Raw genomic sequence first — 17,708 nt, 5'->3', positions numbered from 1 at the left:
TCAGAAGTTCTTACCAGAGCTTTTCCAAGTAATTAGGTTTCTGAAAACTTTCTGCAAATGCTTAACTTTAAAGTTAGAGTGATTTAATCAGAGCTATTATTTAATCAGAGCTATTTCTACAATTGTTGCAGAATGCTTAAGGTTTTAGACATAGTTTTCATCAGAGCTATTTAATAATTTCTCCCCCTTTTTGGCATAATCAAAAAGGCATAAAACATAAAAAATAGAGAGAAAAACACTTCATTAAACAGCACAAAGGCAAACAGCAGTCAAAAACAACAGATTCAAGAGAATATCAGAGCTAAAAAAGAAAAGACAGAAGCAAAAACACTAGGCAACCAAAAATAAATCCTAAGTGCCTAAGGGTTTGGAGGAGGAGGAAGTCTCTGTAGTAGCATGGCAAACATATTCTGGAGGTTTTCATTCAGAGCGTCTTGTTTGTCCATCCTTGCCCGGAGCTCACTCTGATCTTGCTTGATCTCTTTCTGATCTTGCTTGATTTCCTTCAGAGTGTTAAGAATCAGAGGGATCGCAGAGGAAGATTCCCCCTGAATCAGAGCCTGCTGAGTTTCAGCTTCAGCAGCAGCTTGGGCTTCTGCATCTGCCTTAGCCTTGGCTTCTGCTTCCTGAATTCTCAGAAGTTCTGCTTCCTTTGCCAGGCGTTCTTCTTCCAACCTCTTAGCTTCTTCTTCAGCTTCCTTAGCCAATCTTTCTTCTTCCAATCTCTTGGCCTCAGCTTCTCTAGCCAGTCTCTCTTCCTCTAATCTTCTAGCCTCAGCTTCTCTAGCCAGTCTTTCCTGGAGTCTTTCCTCAGAGTCTCTGATGTAGCCATTTCTGACTTGTTCAGAGATACTCTTCAGCCTATAAGACTCAGAGGTCATCCAACTAATAACTCTGTTCCAGTGTGTCCTAACAGATTTAGGATCATCACTGACTTCAGAATTTTTAGCCAGAGACTTGATCTTCTGGACTGAGGATTCTGCAACCTGCATAATGGCCTCCTCAAGGGTAGGTGTGATAATTTTAGGTTCAGGTTCAGGTTCAGGTGAATGAGGTGGAGAGTTTTGAGGGCTGAGATGTAGAGGTTGAGGTTCAGTTTCTGGTTCTGGCTGGGGTTCAGATTCTGCTTCTGGTTGAAGTTCAGAATCTGGGTCTGGTTGAAGACTGGGGGATGAGGCATAGAGTGGGTTTACATCTAATGGGTCAGAGTCTGGGCTAGGTACAGCGGGAATTAATGGTGGAGTGATATAAGGTTCAGATGGGCGAATTACAGATGGTTGAGTTTCAGAGGGTGTGGTGGTTGTTTGTGGTGGAAGGGAAGTTTGATTTTCAGAGGTAATGGTGGGTGTTTGTTGTGGAATAGAAGTTCGGAGGGGAGAGGTTACTTCAGTTTGTGTTTGAGTTTGTGGAGCGAAATTTTTAGCATAAATTTCAGCTATTGTTGGGGAGTTTGGGTCAGAGTGTTCTTGATCAGAAGACTCATGATCAGAGGACTCTTGGTTAGAAGAAGGGGAAAGGTAAGGTGGTGACTCATACTCAGAGGATGAGGAAGAACTGTGGTGATATAGTTGATTAGGGTCAGAGGTTGTTGTAAAAGTACGGGCAATATTTAGAACAGGTGGAGGTTGAGAGGTTCTAATGGTAGAAGGTGGTATCTCTGAGGTTGTAAAAATTGGTTGAGAGGAGAGAGGGTTAGAGGAAGCCATTACAGATTCAGAAGAGACAGGAGGAATGGACTTACCAGAGGAAGAAGAGACTTTCAGAGGAGCTTTGGTTCCAGAGGATTCTCCAGTTCTGGGTTTCTTTGCCTTCCTTGCTTCCTCAGCTATCTTCTTCTCAGAAAGGCCTCTTTTGTATCTGACCAGATCTTCTACAGAATCCAGACAGTCTTCAAGGCGGAAATCAGAAACGTCAATGCCTTCATCCAGACGATCCTGAAGGTAGATGGCAATGGCATCTCTGGGTTCATTTTTGAAGAACCTTTCAAGGCCATGAGGCATCTTCCTCTGATCCTTCAGAGCTTCCCAGGTCACATTCATAGTGGGCTTGACTCTGATGTCTTTGATGATTCCCATACTCCTCAGATTTCTGGCATTCAGAGGCTTTCCAACGTCAATTGCCAGATCATCCATGCATCTGGTCTTCTCCAGAGCATCTACCAGCCCATGCTCAATGAAGATGTCAGAGAGCAATCTTCCCAGAGGGATGTAGGATCTGGGCTTCATATTGTTCCTTGTTTCTCTGACTGAATCCCTCAGATATCTGAAGAGAAGAACAGGGAGGTTGATTGGAATACCCTTCTGAATACAGTAGAGGATGCACTTCTGATCAGCATTTATATAATCTGAAGAGTTGGAGGCTGGACGATGATGGATTGTTCCCAGAATAATCTTCAACCAAACTCGGAGGTTCTGATGAAGCTCCTTGTTCTTAGAGGGGTTTCCTTCAACATTTGCTTTGAAGATTGTAGGGTTAATGACTTCTGTGATGCGCTTGGACCTTGGAGGAATGTTGTAAATCCTTTTACCTCCAGTTCTCTCCATGTTCAGCAAAGAGGCAATAGATGCTTCTGTGATGATGATCTTCACTCCCAGAACAAAAGAAACAATGAACTCATCATCAGCATCTGCACATCTCCAGAACTCTTTCACCAGAAGAGGATAGATTGGACCATACAATCTGTTGAAGTAGTTTTCCCAACCTTGCTTGCGAAGATCTTCAGTTAAATCAACGCCATTTCTTCTCAAATTCTCAAAATCTACCAGCGATTCACATAGAACATCCAAACCTTCAAAGGGAGTTGAAAGGTTTATGTGTTGTTCGCGTTCCAAAATGTGAGGTTCTTTGTAAACTGGGGTTGTGGTAACATCTACAACCATGGGTGTTTGAGTGTTTGAGGTTTGGGGGTTAGAAGCAGCTTCCATTTGTTGGGAGAAGTCAAAAACAGATTGTTCTTGAGGATTCATGATGAAGATTGATGAAGAAGATGAAGAACTGAGAAGGTTGCAGAGAAAACTTCGAGAGAGGGTTTAGGGTTTAAGAGTGAGTGAGAGTGATAAGTGTGTGAAATGTGAGAAAAGTGTTTATATACCTAAGGGTAAAAACACATGCAAAACGACACACATACCAGCGTTAGCACAAAAACCAAAATGGCACGTTTGGGGGAAAAATGATTACAGCTCATTAATGAATGTCTAATCCCAACAGTAAGCACACTGCTCGAGGAGATTTCAAGCGTTCTGACCTTTGATTTCTCTTGACAGCTGTCTAGAAGTTCTAGGGTTAGACGCATGTTCCCCACGTGTTGATGTTTCTGATCTTCAGGAATACAAAAGGATTTCTGAAGATTTCTAACTCAGATATCTTCTTAACTTGGTAGAAGTATCAGAGTCAGAGGCAGAAGTATATTTGTTTTTATCAGAGTCTCATTTTACATGTTCAGAGCCAAATTTTACTCAGGACAATTTTTAATGTTCAGATTTTCTAAGATGAAACGAAATCTATCTTCAGCTAGAGGCTTAGTAAAGATATCTGCCCATTGATGTTCTGTATCAATGAACTTCAGCGTTACTATTCCTTTCTGAACATAGTCTCTAATAAAATGATGTTTAATTTCTATGTGTTTGGCTCTGGAATGTAGAATGGGATTCTTACTTAAACAAATAGCAGCAGTATTATCACAAAGGATAGGAATGTTACTCTCAAAGATTTGTAGATCTTCTAGCTGATGTTTCATCCAGAGCATCTGAGTTGTGCATAGTGACGCTGAGATATATTCTGCTTCTGCAGTTGATAGAGCAATTGTTGACTGTCTTTTGCTAGCCCAGGAGATTAAGTTGTTTCCCAGAAGCTGGCAATTTCCAGATGTACTTTTTCGTTCTATTCTATCTCCTGCATAATCTGCATCACAATAACCAGAAAGCCTATACTCTGATGTTTTCTCATACATCAGGCCCAGGTTAGGGGTACCTTTCAGATACTTAAGAATTCTCTTAACAGCTGTTAAATGAGATTCTCTAGGATCTGATTGGAATCTGGCACAAAGACAAACGCTAAAGAGAATATCAGGACGAGTAGCAGTCAGATAGAGAAGAGAGCCTATCATACCTCGATAGAGCTTCTGACAAACCTTGTTGCTTACCTCTTCCTTCTCCAGAATGCAAGTTGGATGCATGGGAGTCTTTGCCGAATTGCATTCAGTCATGTCAAACTTCTTCAGAACGTCTTTAATGTACTTGCTTTGATGAATGTACGTGACTTCTGGAGTTTGATTGATTTGAATTCCCAGAAGAACTTTAGTTCTTGCATTAGACTCATTTCAAATTCTGCCTGCATTAACTTAGAAAATTCTTGGCAAACAGAGATATTAGCAGAACCAAAAATAATGTCATCAACATAAATTTGGCATATCATGAGATTATTTTCATGATTTTTACAGAAGAGTGTAGAATCAACTTTCCCTCTGATAAAATTTTGTTCCAGAAGAAAATTACTTAAGCGTTCATACCAAGCTCTGGGAGCTTGTTTAAGTCCATATAAAGATTTCTTAAGTTTGAAAACATGTTCTGGAAAATTTGAGTTTTCAAAACCAGGAGGTTGATTTACATACACTTCTTCTGAAATATAACCATTTAGAAATGCACTCTTGACATCCATTTGGTATAATTTTATAGAGTGATTAATAGCAAATGATACAAGAAGACGAATAGACTCTAACCTTGCGACTGGAGCAAAAGTTTCATTATAATCAATACCTTCTTGTTGACTATAACCTTGAGCTACCAGTCGTGCTTTGTTTCTGACAACTTCTCCTTTCTCGTTCAGTTTGTTTCTGAAAACCCATCTGGTTCCAATGACATGAGTGCCTCTGGGTTTAGGAACGAGATCCCAGACATCATTCTTGGAGAATTGATCTAACTCTTCTTGCATAGCTGCCACCCAATCATTATCTTGAAGAGCTTCATCACAGGACGTAGGCTCAATCAGAGACACTAGTCCCAGAGGAATATCTTCAGAAGTTCTGAAGGTAGATCTGGTTCTAACAGGTTCATCTTTGTTTCCCAGAATCAAATCTTCAGATACGTTGCTACGACTCTTGACTTTCCTTGGAATTTTGGAGATTTAATTTCTTCAGAGTCTGGAGTGACAGGTGCTTCTGGAGTTTTCTCAGATTCTACCAGAGTGATCTCCAAATCTGCAAACTTTTCAACTAGCTTTGACTTTTCAGGGTCAAGCTTATCATCAAATCTAACATGAATTGATTCCTCCACAATTTTGGTTTCTGTGTTGTATACTCTGTAGCCTTTAGAGCGTTCTGAGTATCCTAACATAATACCTTTCTGTGCTTTGGAATCAAACTTGTTCAGATGTTCTTTAGTATTTAATATAAAACAAATGCATCCAAAAGGATGAAAATAAGAAATGTTGGGTTTTCTTCCCTTACACAGTTCATAGGGAGTCTTATCCAGAATAGGTCTAATAGAGATTCTATTCTGAATGTAACACGCTGTATTTACAGCTTCTGCCCAAAAGTGCTTTGCTACATTTGTTTCATTGATCATGGTTCTGGCCATTTCTTGGAGTGTCCTATTCTTCCTCTCTACAACTCCATTTTGTTGTGGAGTTCTAGGGCAGGAGAAATCATGGGATATTCCATTAGAATCAAATAATTCTTCAAAATCTTTATTTTCAAATTCTCCACCATGATCACTTCTGACTCTAATAATTTTAGAGTCAAATTCTTTTTGCACTTTAGAACAGAAACTGGTGAATACAGAGTGAGACTCACTCTTGTGCTTTAGGAATTTTACCCATGTCCAGCGGCTGTAATCATCAACGATTACTAGTCCATACTTCTTTCCATTGACTGATGCTGTTTTCACAGGACCAAATAAGTCAATGTGAAGAAGCTCCAGAGGCTTGGAGGTAGAAACAACATTTTTCTTTTTAAAAGATGTTTTTGAAAACTTTCCTTTCTGACAAGCTTCACACAGAGCATCTGAAGAAAACTTCAGTTTAGGTAAGCCTCTGACTAACTCAAGTTTAGTTAGCTGAGAAAGTTTCCTCATGCTAATGTGGCCTAAGCGTCTATGCCATACCCATTGCTCTTCGTGAACTGACATTAAACATTTAACATTTTGATCTTTTAAATCAGAAAGATTTATTTTATAAATGTTGTTTTTCCTCTTGCCTGTGAAAAGGACAGAGCCATCGTTCTGATTAATGGCTTTACACGTTTTTTGATTAAAGATTACATCATAACCGTTATCACTTAATTGACTTATGGATAACAGGTTATGCATTAAACCTTCTACATAAAGAACATCAGATATAGAGGGAAGAGTACCATTACCAATAGTTCCGGAGCCTCTGATCCTTCCTTTCTGATCTCCTCCGAAGCCTACAAAGCCAGCGTCTTTAAGTTCCAGGCTTTGGAACATAGACTTTCTTCCCGTCATATGTCGCGAGCATCCAGAGTCCAGGTACCATGACTGGTGTCTGAACTTTGCTGCATAGGATATCTGCAACATAGATAATCTTATCTTTCGGTACCCAGAATCTCTTGGGTCCTTTCAGATTAGTTTTCCCAGAGTTTCTTACAACTTTGGGTCTTCTAGCATTTTTAAATTTGTGTTCTTGTGTGTGTGTATAGTGGTATGAAAAAGGTGATTTAATTTGGTTACTGGTAGAAGTTTTATCAGAATCAGAATCATACCCAATTCCCCTTTTATTATTCTGACCTACTCCATAAATCATGGATGCCATAATACTCCTATTTATCCCATTCTTCAGAAATTGTTGAAAGGCTTCTTCATACTTATAAATAATTTCATTTGAAGTTTGTGGTGCTTGAGACAACACTTCTTCTAATTTTAAGCTTTTTGTTTTAGTTCCATCTCTTTCTAACGTTAAAGATTTGATTGTATCTTCATGTGCTAGAATTGTTGTCTCAAGTTCACTACATTCTTCAGATTTTGCTTTAAGAAGACCTTTAATGCTTTTAACTTTTTGTTTTAATTTCTGAAGAGAGGTAAGAGTTTCTGATAAACATGATTCTAAGTCAGATCTAGAAAGTTCAGAAAATACCTCTTCAGATTCTTCATCTGAGCTGCTGGATGTGGTAGCCATAAATGCTACGTTGGCTTGTTCATCAGAGTCAGATTCTGATGATCCTGATTCACTATCGTCCCAGGTGGCCATTAATCCCTTCTTTGTTCTGAAGGCATTTTTCTTGAAGCTTTCTTTCTTAGAGTCATCTTTCTTCAGCTTGGGGCATTCATTTCTGTAATGACCTGTTTCTTTACATTCAAAACAGGTAATATCTTTATTAGGTTTACCTTTTGAAGTTGACTCTGATCTATCCCTTCTGGGTCTTGATCTTCTGAAGTTGTTGTTGTTCCTTCTTTTCCAGAGTTGCTTAACTCTTCTGGTTAGTAAGGACAGTTCTTCTTCATCATCAGAGTCTTCAGGTTCAGAGTCGTCAGTATCTGCAGTTTCGGCCTGGAGAGCTTTGATTCTGTCTGACTTCCGTCTTTCAGATCTGGACTTCAGCGCCACTGACTTGTTTCTTTTCTGAGGCTCATCCTCCTCTAGTTCTATCTCATGACTTCTGAGAGAGCTAACAAGTTCTTCAAGGCTGATGTTGTTCAGATCCTTTGATAACTTCAGAGCAGTAACCATTGGTCTCCATTTCTTTGGCAGACTTCTGACAATCTTCTTAACATGATCTGCAGTAGTATATCCTTTGTCTAGCACTTTAAGACCTGCAATAAGAGTTTGGAATCTGGAAAACATAGCTTCTATAGCTTCGTCATCTTCCATCTTGAAGGCTTCATATTTCTGGATCAACGCCAGAGCCTTCGTCTCCTTGACTTGGGAGTTTCCTTCATGGGTCATCTTCAGAGAGTCAAGTATATCTTTAGCCGTCTCTCTGTTGGTGATCTTTTCGTATTCGTTGTATGATATAGCATTTAGAAGTATTGTTCTGGCCTTGTGATGATTTTTGAACTCACGTTTTTGATCTTCTGACATTTTGCTTCTGGGAACTTCAGCTCCATTTAAGGTTGGAGGTTTGTATCCATCTGTGACAATGTCCCAGAGGTCAGCATCATAACCAAGAAAGAAACTTTCGATTCTATCTTTCCAGTAATCAAACTTTTCTCCATCAAAAACAGGAGGCTTGGCATTGTAAGAATCTTTCTCATTTGAGTGGGCCATTTGTTTTTCTCGCACTGGATCTCTCTACACGGTTAAGTGTTTGATTTGAAAATCAATAACAGAGCCGGAGCTCTGATACCAATTGAAGGTGAGAAAAACAAGAAAGGGGGGTTTGAATTGTTTGAAAAATAAGCGCTTTTGCAAAATGAAATCACACAATGATTTTATACTGGTTCGCTTATAACACAAAGCTACTCCAGTCCACCCGGCCAAGGTGATTTCGCCTTCAACAAGGACTTAATCCACTAATCTTGAAAGATTACAAACAACCCCTAAGAGAGAAGAAAATCTCTTAGTCCTCTCAAGTCTACAGACTACAAAGAGTCACTTGAGGAAATCAAATAAAAATAAGATACAAGATGTGTAATCTAGAGTGCTTCTAAGAAAGCAAATATTACAAACTTAAGAACAAATTTTTCACTTGATAAGCAAAAGCTTAGTGAAAATCTTTGAAGAACAAAGATGTTTGAGCGTGATATAATTTCAGTATAGTTTTGGCTAGTGATTTCTTCGTGTTTACTGAATGAGATTTCTTCTCTATTTATAGGAGTTGAAGTAGAGTTGAAGTAGCGTTGAATCTATTGGATATTGAGATGTAGTTACGCCATTCCATTAATAGCTTCTGCAGTAGACTTTTTCACTTAGAAGTGACTACTTACCACAATTAGTAACTTCTCTCTTGGAAGTGGAGATTAACGTCTCTTTTCTGATTGAGGAAATCCATTTGCAGAACTTTAACTTGGCTTAAACGTTACTTCATCATGATTAACAATTCTGATTAGAGTCTTGTGTATCTGGAGAAATTTGCTTCTGATGTTATTTCTTGAATGTTCAGATGGCGCTTGATAACTTCAGACTTTGCAGAAGGCATTTGTTCAGAGTCAGAGCTTCTAGACTTTACTTCATGTTCAGATGCTTCTGATATTTTGTAGTTTTGTCCAGAGTCAGAGCTTCTTGAAACGAGATTTCACTTTAGATGCTTCTGATACTTGAGATTTTGCATCTGATCTTGTTTTGCATCTGATGACATCATCAGATTTATTTCTTCTTTCTTTAGAACCCTGCACACTTAGAAACTTTTCGTTAGGGTGCCACTTTTGGTTTCATCCTTTGTTATCATCAAAATCATGGAATCTATTGTAGAACTATTTTTGTTCTTACAGAAGGTTGCTGGACATGGACTGAAGTTGACTTCTAGGGTTCCATTGGCTCTTCCACCACAGATGGAGAGTTGGGTATCTAGATCCGGTTTATCTTCACTGCAGAGAACCAGTCTGAACAAGATAGACACAAATCTTGTCTCTGCATTTGTGGAAAGATGGCATCTAGAGACATCTTCATTTCACATGCCGTTTGGTGAAATGAGCATTACTTTAGATGATGTCGCATGTGTACTTCACTTGCCCATCAGGGGTATCTTCTGGAGTCCTCAGGATGTGACTGAAGAGGTAGCTGCTGAACTTGCTGTTGACTACCTAGGAGTGTCACAGGGTCAGGCACAGTCACATGTTCGTAGCTGCAGGGGGTCGTATTACAAGTTGGAGTGGTTATACGATTTATTCGTACATTATAGAGTTGCTTCCAGCTGAGCATATGCGACTAGAGCATATCTATGGATGTTGGTGGGTTCCACCATATTTGCTGATAAGACCTTTACACTTGTAGAGGCACGATACCTCCTCCTGTTTACGGACTTGGATGGATGTTCAGGATATAGTTGGGGAGCAGCTGCACTAGTTACCCTCTACAGATATCTTAGAGATGCGTCCATGTACAGTTGCAAACAGCTCGGTGGATATCCTACTCTCCTACAGGTATATAATTTAATTTTGTTTATTAAGTGTTGGATTCATTTTATAAAATATGTTAACTTAATTTATTTTATTTATTATGTTTGTATTTTGTAACAGTGTTGGATTCACGAGTACTTTCCAACTGTTGGAAAAAGAGGGGAGAATTGGAAACCTGCTGATAACTGTGGTCTTCCCTGAGCGATGAGATGGTCGTATAGGCAGGGAGTCCTGAAGGTTGATGATTTACGACCTATTTTGGACGAGTTGACACCTGCCGACGTCATATGGCGACCATTTGAGGATCATAGAGCATGGCGTGTATTTGATGATATATGTCTTTATAGAGGCTGTTTGAAGTGGGGTGAAACAGTTGTTCCATACTTGCCTGATAGATGTTTACGTCAGTTCAGGTATAGGCAGTATGTTCCATCCCCACCTCTGGATTGTATGATGGCGACGGATATTGATGTTGATTGGATCAGTTACCATCAGAATGTTATCGCTGTGATCGGTTCATCTACCGTGGCCACCACTCCATCTGATGTAGAAGACGGTTATCTGGAGTGGTATTATCGTGTTTCCCATCCACGGTTGGTCCCTCCCCATCGTGACGCTCCTAGAGAGGTACCAGTTCCTGTATATGACGTCGGGCCATCTGATCCCGATTGGGCTCGTGTATCTACATTGATTCATCGCTATCTGAGACAGGTTAATGCCGAAGAGGAAGATCCACAGTTTTCTGATTTATTTGAAGCTTTGCATATTTCTCGTTCACATTGATTTATGTATTAAGCTTTGAATATAATAGACATAATAATATAAAATTCATGTTTTGGTTACATATTTATGTTTTGAGTACATAATCATGCTAATACAGGTGTAAGTAATTGCCAATGTTGCATACGTTCTGCAAATCCTAACATCCAAGTAGTTGCTATATGAGAACGGAATTTCTTCCAATCTAATGTGACCGGTGGCAATGGAAACCTCTCTTTCATGTTAACCTGATAAAGTAAAATAATTAAAAGATTAAGTCATATAACATAAAATATTAACTGAAATAATGTAGTGAAATAATTAAAATATTTAGGCATATAAATACGTACCTGAACCCAATGATTGTGGTTAACAAAACCAATGCAATAAATAGAGACATTTGGTGAATGTGAACTTGTCATCGGAAAGAAAGTCATGCACGGATTGCCTAAACAGATAAGTACAACATTATAGCGATTCGCTATCAAGTAACCCATATCTGGTAGACTCAACCATTTTTCAGGTGGCTGTGAACCAAAGGATTCTATCATCAAAGATTCTCTCACTTCTGACAACCGATTAGAAAATAACTTGTCGTACAAAGTTGACCTATCATTGTCTATTATTTCCAACCCCAACTCTCTGCGAACCATTGGCCAACCATCCTCACCATATCCATGCAATGATGCAATGACTCTAAATCCACAATTACCATCTGATTCAACATTAACTACATCTTCAATGTATGACCTAATATGATTAGGAAATTGAAGAATGAATTGTGGTTGCTTCTTTGATAATTTTATCTTCTTCGAAGTCTGTGATGGTTGAGATTGCCTTTGTGAAGATTGAGATGCCTTATCAACATACTCATGATACGAAGGGTCCCTATAAACATCATATTCTGCTGGTTTTTTCCGTTTCTTCTTCACTCCTCCTTTGGTTTTTATTTTCTCAGGTGGTGGACACAATGGAGTCATTGTTGGGTATGCTAGTTCACATACCGTACTCTTTAATGCCCTTTTCCCAATAACATCTAATGACCTAAATCGTCTCCACAACTCATCCATTGCAGAAGTCATATCCACCTTTGATCCATCATCTTCACCTACCTCTAACTCAACTTCCATAGTTAGTTTCCTCCAATGAACATGAACAACATCAATGGGTATCGGTATACCACCTAGTATGTATCTTCCTAACTCACAAGCACAAGGTAACCCATAAGATGTTCTAAGAGTACAACCACATATTTGCCTGTTAGTTCCAACATAATCAACTCTCAATAACTCTTCAGCAATACGTCTCAAAGCAGCTCGAGATACGGAACCACGCAAATAACCATAAAAGGGACTTACGTGCGCGTGCTCAACTTCGTAAAAACTCTTTTGAAAAGAAGCTCTAATGTTTCCCAGTTGTAACCTCAAGTTGTTATTCATGGCTTCCCAACATTTGACCATGTCACCTATACTGTTTCCAAACATCTGCTTTAACTTCCAATGAGCAGATTCAACCCTAAAAATATTGAAAATAACACATAAAAAATACATAGAAATAATATCAGATATAAAAATAACACATACAAAATTATAAGACGTACCGATTAGTCGTTGTGTTACCCAAATGTAGCACTCGATTAATCCATGCTCCAACAAATCTATGCTTATGTAGAGTCAACCATGTGTCTTTCACATAATTAATAAATCCACTATAATCAACACATGCTTGCTCAAGTTGATGCAACCGCTGACCATACTCAACCTCATCACTAGCCCAAACAACTTCCATCCATAATGTGTCTATCGTCTTTTGCAAGCCATTCACCAGATGTTGTTTGCATTTGGCACCAACGTTTTTGTTAATGTGAAATCTACATAGCAAATTAATCGAGCTGGGAAACACAACTTCAATTGCTTTCATCAAAGCAAGATCTTTATCTGTCAAAATCACTTGTGGACACATGTCTTTCTTCACAAACAACTCTTTTAATTTCTCCAATACCCAGCAAAAATTCTCTGTTTGCTCAGACTCCATATACGCAAATCCAACAGCAAAAGTCAACTCGGTCGATGTCATGCCAACAATTTCAAACAAAGGTTGTCTATATTTGTTTGTCTCGTAGGTGTTATCCATAACTAACACAATCGAAAAAATATTCAACAACTTAACTGAATCAGGATGTGCCCAAAATATCTCTCTCACCACTTCCGAGTCATCCTTTTTTCTACTCCAATAGACATAGCCTGCATCCTCAATAAGCTTAAACAGATGTTGTATCTCACTCATAGGACCTCTTATCTCTTTTTGTATCACACTCTTATGCTTGTATACTTGCGTAATCCGAGTGACATTCTCAGGATATCGGTCTTGCAAGGAAAGCAATATGTGTCTAGGTGCTACATGTCTATTTGCCAAATCAGCGACATGTTCCTTCTCATCTGTGGTCAACCTACCAATAAACGAATGACCTTCTAATCTATCAGGTAAACCATGATTATGTAACCCACATTTTACATCAATCTTCCAACCAGATCCATCTTTCGTCGGAGTCGACCTGATTTTAAATGGGCATCCACATTTCTTGGACGCACTTTGGGTACCACTATCACTAATCTTATGTTTCCCACCTTTATCACAACCAAATGTTATTTTGTTACTTCTCCCTCTCTTCCCCGTTTCAGTATCTGAACGACTGATAATAACAGTTACTTTATTATCGATTCCAACCTCTTTAATCCATCTGATAACCTCTTCTCGTGTACCAAATCTTTCCGTCGTCATAAACACATCAGTAGTATCTACACATATTTGGGGAAGATTTTCCATTCCTGCAAAATAAAAATAAATAAATAAATAAAAAATAAAAAAAATTAAAAATTAAAAAACGAACCGGAACACTCCATGAAAGAGTTCCGGAACACATATAATACAAACCGGAACACTTCTCCAAAGAGTTCCGGTATGTATAAATTTGTTCACCGGAACTCTTTCAAGAAGTGTTCCGGTTTTGTAAATTTTTTCTGATTGAATCGGAACTCTTTCATGAAGTTTTCCGGTTCATTGTTTTGTGTGTTCCGGAAGTCATTCTTGAAGTCTTCCGGTTTGGGAAAAATACATACCGGAAGTCTTTTTGCAGGAGTTCCGGTGCGAGGGGTGTGAAAGTGTAATTTCTGAAATTTTCAACTGAATGGTAAATTAGTTAAAACCAATTAAGGATACAATGAGAATTTTTAAAATTTTATAGGGATATGAGGCTAACTGTAGGGGTACAAGTTAAAATTTTCCTGAAATGAATGGATTGGTGGGGTGTAGCCTTGGACCTTAGGCCCACGAAACCAAGGTCCACTCTCAAGCCAAGTCAACTCGTGAACTTAAGATTCTTCTTCCAAACATCTTCTGGCCGCTTGATTAAGCTAAACACGCAAAAATGGCGCACAAACAGTGTCGACTTCGTTCCATCATTGAGTCGCATCTTCGCTCTTCGTGTGAATTGAAGAAGACGACGTCTTACTCCGATAAGCTTCCTCACTGCAATTTGTTCTGGTAATACATGGTGGAACCTCGGCGTCCCCTCGTCTCCATTGTTGCGTCGCTCGAATCACAGTTGGTCGCTATGAAATCAATCGCCTTCAGTTCGTGTTTGTGGCCGCTCGACATCTCAGGTGCGACAAAAACAAAAGCTCGATGAGCAAAACCCTGAGTTTGCTAAGTGGTTTCTTCATCGGCACACGAGCGAAACCAATTCAGTTTCGCCGCACGTCTTGAACGAATAGGGATCAATCACTGCCTTCGTCACGCCAGACTTGTGTGATCCGACTTCACAAGCTTTGAAGCTACGCAGAACGCATTGACAAATTGAAGAAGAGAATAAGATACTTACCGGATCGGAATTGTCGAATCTCCATGGCATTTCATTTTGAACTTCATCAATCTTGCTGGGATCGGGGAGGAGTGGAAAACAGGACCGAAGTTCCGTCGCGTTTCAGAATACAGAATACAGAACCGAAGCTCTGGGATCGAGAAGGAGGACAGTTCCAAAACCGGCTTCGGTCGAACTTCACCGTTCACGTCAATTCAAATCCGCGCTAACAGACAAAAAACGATACTGGTTCAAAATAGGAAGCTCGCCGAATCGAAGTGTCGTTGATGATGAAATCCGGCCTCAATTCGTTGTGTGGGAGGAGAAGACAAAGATGAGTCACGGCTCCCTCGATTGAATTTCCACAGTGTTGACGAATAGCGAAGATGTTGGATTATAGTTCTATAATTTGCAGTTGTGAAAAGGTAAGCACTTCCATTCTTGAATCAGTCCTTCTTTTTTTCAACTCATGTGTATTTCTGAACTTGTAGTCGCTGCGAGTTAATGCCTTGTGGTTATTGTGTTGCAGAGTTGTTCGAAGCCAGATTAAACAGTACCGAAATAGGCTTCGCACGACAAAGATATGGAAGAAGAGCCTTATGTTCGAAGTGAAGTCTGCTTTACTGAGTGTTGCAAGGAAGAGGACAAGGTCACACCAAAATATCCAGGTGAATTATTCTTCCCGAAATCTCCTCGCTTCGATTCACTCCTTCTTCTTTGCCAAAAGGGTGAATTGAAGAAGACTCAAAGGCCATCAAAGAAGAAGGCTCAATGGTGAATTGAAGAAGAAGGCTCAATGGTGAATTGAAGAAGAAGGCTCGGAGTGGATTCTAGAAAACGACTCAAAGTGAATTGAGGTATGCTTATATAGAATTTCTCCAACTCTTGGGTTCTTTTCTCCTTCTCCATTCTGTTATGGATCGGCTAGAGTTTGTTATTTTAGATGAGAGTTGGTTAGAATTCTGTTTGAAAACAGTTGGAAAACAGTTAGATGGTTGGTTTAGAAGTTAGTTATGAATGAATTTTTCTGTTATTAGTTAGGGTGAGATTAGTTATAGGTTAATGGAATCAGTTAGAGTTAGTTGGCGTTTGTTAGAGTTAGTGATTATGTTGAAGCAATTCAGTTAGACTGTTAGTTACTTAGAAGTTGGTTTAGTTAGGAATGTAATGCAATACATATGAACTTAACTTGCTTGTGTTTTGCTGCCTTTGTTCAATAATCAGTTAGTGACTAGATTCCACTTGATAAAGTGCAGTCTCAGTTCAGTTTTTCTACGTGTTGGTTGAAGTTGTTTATGGCATAAAATCTGTATTAGGCTGATAGTTAATTAACTTAGTTAGATAGATTCGAAGCTGAATGAAAGTGTTGTTATATAAATGTTGTTAGATTAGTGAAATGTTGAACTGGTATTGTCAACTACAAGTTCAAGGCTTTCATGATGTAAATTCATTTTGCAGGATGTGTAGGTTGATATTGCCGTTTTGGCGGCGTCGTGGAAGGTGTTTGTTGCTGGCTGCGTTTGAAATTACGTCGCTTAAATACAGGTTTTGCGGGTTGGCTATGTCAACTGAGTTGAAATTAGTCATGCTGCGGTTAGTATGCTAACTTATTATGTTATGAGTTAGTTGGGTCACTAATTGGTTAGTTTTATGGATCGTTAAATCAGTTAGAAGCTCAACTTCGCATCAAATCCAAATGACAATTGAATTTCTTCTCAAATGGACTTAAGTTAGTCGAAATCTCATGTTAGCAAATATTTTTTGGTTTTTTAAAATTGCTATTACAACTGGTTAGCAGGTGTTAAACTTCTATCCATGTTAAGTGCAAGTTAGGTTTCAACCTTGTGAACCAAAAGTCGTTGGCTCAAAGCCGGTTTGACATAGTCCCAGTGAAAGGTTAGTGTTATTGTTAGTAAATTAGTCACATTGTTATCATCAGTTAGTCGCGAAATTGCCGGTTTGTTATGACCGAATTTAGTTCCGAAGTTTATTAGAGATTTCACTTTAGTTGGAGGTTGGATGAATGATGAATCTCTGCGTCATTTTACATGATTGTGTGCTATGTGATATGTGCCTTGGTTATGAGTTATGCGTGATGTCGTGATTTAGTCGAATGAATTTGAAATATAATGCACGTGACTGCGGTTTGGATTTTCTTTTCTTATTGGCTGTTGTGATGCAGGTGTGGTGGGGCTTGGCGGGATGGCATTTGGCGGCGTCACACTTGAGATGCATTACCCAGGAATGTGACGACTCCGGTGCATTGAGAAGATATTCATTTCGAAACAGTACTTTATAGTTATCTCATGAACTTGTATGAAACTCAGAAATTGCTTTGCAAATATCAATGAATGAATAGTGTAGTATAAAATTAGCATAGTCCTTTATTTACAAATTTCTGTAAAATGCAGTAAAAGTAGCATGGTTTATTGGTGTGGTATCCTTAAGTCTTCGTAAACAACTAGGCTCACACTTAGATTCATCACTTGGACTATTGTGCAGATGAATCATTCAGGAACTTTGGAAAACTCACTTTTGAAATTCATGGTATTTCAATATATTTGATTCAACTTACGCAATGCTTTAGACACTAGGCATCGTTTGTGTGATAATGGTTAACAATCTCACAACCATGAATGGGTCTTGAATTAAACACTCATCTTGTATATTGACTTGTGTGGAATTCGGATATCATGTCTATGATACGAACTTAAACACGATTTGTAATGAATGTTTTTTCCTTTTTTAGTGATAATTCAATGGTATTGAGACATGATAGCTGAATGTCGGTTGGTTTTACGGTTTATGCATAAAAAATGAGTTATGGTTATATGGTCATGTGAATGGTCGAAAAATGAATATTACAAGGATTAAAATTTGAAAATAGCTCATGTGATTATGATTTGGAAGTGAAAATGTGGGCAGTAAAAGGAAAATAGCCATACTTTCGATGACTCATGGATCCAACAGGGACAAGGTCAATATGATAAGTTGACTTTGGCCGAATAGTGACGAAGTGGACCCTTTTTTGTTAAGAATGCATGTTCAGATGGAACCATGAACCGATTGAATCCAACTTGACC

The 17,708-nt window shown here is 38.8% G+C and overlaps 1 long non-coding RNA gene across 5 annotated transcripts; it reads left to right on the top strand.

The window, feature by feature from the left end:
- Positions 1 to 14,094: 14,094 nt before the first annotated feature.
- On the top strand, positions 14,095 to 17,183 carry LOC127093106 (uncharacterized). 5 transcript variants are annotated; one of them, XR_007792427.1, is made up of 5 exons: positions 14,095 to 15,050; positions 15,155 to 15,482; positions 16,084 to 16,218; positions 16,424 to 16,521; positions 16,808 to 17,183. It is a non-coding gene; the product is annotated as an uncharacterized LOC127093106 (long non-coding RNA). The 5 variants fall into 5 exon arrangements; XR_007792425.1 differs by lacking the exon at positions 16,424 to 16,521; XR_007792424.1 differs by having other exon boundaries at positions 16,424 to 17,183.
- Positions 17,184 to 17,708: the final 525 nt, after the last annotated feature.

Source organism: Lathyrus oleraceus, chromosome 6 (genome assembly GCF_024323335.1).
Source record: "Lathyrus oleraceus cultivar Zhongwan6 chromosome 6, CAAS_Psat_ZW6_1.0, whole genome shotgun sequence".
Classification (NCBI taxonomy): domain Eukaryota; kingdom Viridiplantae; phylum Streptophyta; class Magnoliopsida; order Fabales; family Fabaceae; genus Lathyrus; species Lathyrus oleraceus.
The sequence above is the reverse complement of the archived record's forward strand: the minus strand, read 5'-3'. Positions and strand labels throughout refer to the sequence as shown.